Raw genomic sequence first — 2,630 nt, forward strand, 5'->3', positions numbered from 1 at the left:
GGACGTCTGGAGATGGATTTTGAAAGAGATGATGGGGCATGACTTGGCATACCCTTTCACATGGGGAGAAAAGCTTGAACAAAGATGAGAACTGATCAGTCTGGAGAAAATTTATGAGAGGTTCCTTAGTTTAGAAACATCAGTCTGGATGGTATTGACCCAAAGGAAAAAAAAATCTAGATACAAATCAGATTAAATCTATAGAATATAATATGTTGATCTACAGTGGTCTCTTCCACAGAAATGCAGGAATATTAACAGAAAGGGGCTTATTTAAACAATCTGATCACAAATTCAAATCAGCCTCATTGTTGGTGAAATGCTACCCCACACCCCCAAAGTAAAAGCAAGCCTCAAAAAATAGCAGTACAAGAAACAACTTTGGATTGATTTTTTTAAACACCTGCCACATTTTTTTTTAGCGACGTGTCCTTTTAAATCTGTTCCTGAGGAGGAATCCCAAGTATGTCTGCAAAAAAGAGGAACTAGATTCGACTTTCGAGATTAGTGTGTGCAGTGGAACAGAAGAGCGTGGACATTTTTTTTTTCGAATTAGCAGAATGTGACATTTTTGTTGAGCTCAGAGATATGGTTCTTCTGACTGCAAAACTGCAGACACACATTTGCACGGGCACAACCTGCGCCGACAAGAAAGTATTTGTAATGGAGTAGATGCCAACTCAGAGGAAGCTCTTGGGAGAACACCTGCTCCGCTCACTGAGGGACACAGAGTTCCTGGACAGGATGCTGACCACACTAGGAGGCACTTGGAACCTAGTTCCCTGGCTGTCATCATCCAATCAGAAAGTAGCCGCTCTGCTCCTATGGTTTCAGATGCCCCAGGAAGGTTGCCTGAACTTCTGGTTGCAAGTCTTGTTCTGTGGCTGGAGTTCAACTGGTCTCTTTACAAAGATGACCAAGTAAAGCATTATGAAAATGGAAGTGCTCCCAGCCTTGCCTCTTTCCTGAAAAAAAAGAAATGCTGTCTTTCTGTACTTAGTCTTTTGTCCACATTCCATGATGTATGGTCTGAGTGTTTGTGTCCCCTCCCCCCAATATTAATATGTTGAAATCCTAATGCTCCATGTGATGGTATTAGGCCTTTGGGAGGTGATTCGGTCAACCACCAGCCTCATGAATGAGAATCATGCCCTCATGCAAAAGAGGTCTGAGAGAGTTTCCTGGTCATGTGAGGACACGGGGAGAAGCCAGCAGTCTGCCAGCAGGAAGAGAGCCTCCACCAGAACCTGACCTTGGACGTCCAGCCTGCAGAACTGTGGGAAATAAAGTTCTATCGTGTATATCCACCCAGTCTGTGGTATTTTGTTATAGCAGTTCAAAGAGACTAAGACACCTGACCTTTGCGGAGTACCTGTCTCTTCATGCCATGTTCCTGGATTTTCACGATGAAAACAATGGGAAGAAAAAGATCTGGAGAGAAAGGAAAGGCCTTGGTCCGTAGGCTATATTGATCTACATGATGAGGATAAGAGACAAAATAATCTAATTACCAATAATACATTGGTAAAGGTATTCTATGAGGTCGGAGGAATGTAGCTAAGTAAGAGGATTTATGGAATTGTGAGGTATGAGAAGACTAGGAAAGGGATTGTGAGAAGGTTTGCTAAGAGTATGAGTTGGAAACCCTAATATTTTCCAAGAAAAGTTTAGCATCCCTTCTTTATTATTCTGTTTGGTTGCATTTATTTGAAAGTAACTTCTTTCGGATACTGGGCCAGATGGAAGAGGGATGTACAGTAATTACACAGATTCAACTTTTTGGTCTTGGAACCAAACATGGTCTTGGAACTTTTACATCTATTAGCCCATTTTATCTTTAAAACTATCCTGTGGGGGCAGATAATATCATGCCTATTTCATAGCTGAAGACGTGCAAGCTTAGAGAGTTTTTGTGAGTTACTTAAATTTGTAAGTGTTAATGAAAAAGCCCAGGTGGTCTGACCCCAAGTCTGGAGATCTTCCCCTCCAGCCCTCCCTGGAGTTAACCTCAGCTCAAATTCCTTGCGTCTGAGACATGGATTTCGTCCCCCTAGAGCCGTGGTCTGCAAACCTCAGCTCGAGAGCCACATGCGGCTCTTTGGCCCCTTGAGTGTGGCTCTTTCACAAAATACCACGTGCGGGCGCGCACGTCCAGTGCGATTGAAACTTCGTGGCCCATGTGCAGAAGTCGGTATTTTGTGGAAGAGCCAATATTTTGTGGAAGAGCCACACTCAAGGAGCCAAAGAGCTGCATGTGGCTTGCAAGCCGAGGTTTGCCGACCATGGCCCTGGAGGAAACACAAACCTAAATGATTCTCTGGAAACATAGACGGCCCTAGCTGGTTTGGTCCAGTGGATAGAGTATCGGCCTGGGGACTGAAGGGTCCCGGGTTTGATTCCAGTCAAGGGTATGTACCTCAGTTGCAGCCTCCTCCCCAGCCCAGGCCCTGGTCGGGGCATGTGCAGAAGGCAACCAATCCATGTGTTTCTCTCACATTGATGTTTCTCTCTGTCTTTCCCTCTCTCTTCCATTTTCTCTAATAATCAATGGAAAAATATCCTCGAGTGAGGATTAAAAAAAATAAATAAATAAGTGAAGCAGTAAAAAATAAAAACATGGACAAGTCATG

This window comes from Myotis lucifugus, unplaced genomic scaffold, assembly GCF_000147115.1.
Source record: "Myotis lucifugus unplaced genomic scaffold, Myoluc2.0 scaffold_158, whole genome shotgun sequence".
Taxonomy (NCBI): Eukaryota; Metazoa; Chordata; class Mammalia; order Chiroptera; family Vespertilionidae; genus Myotis; species Myotis lucifugus.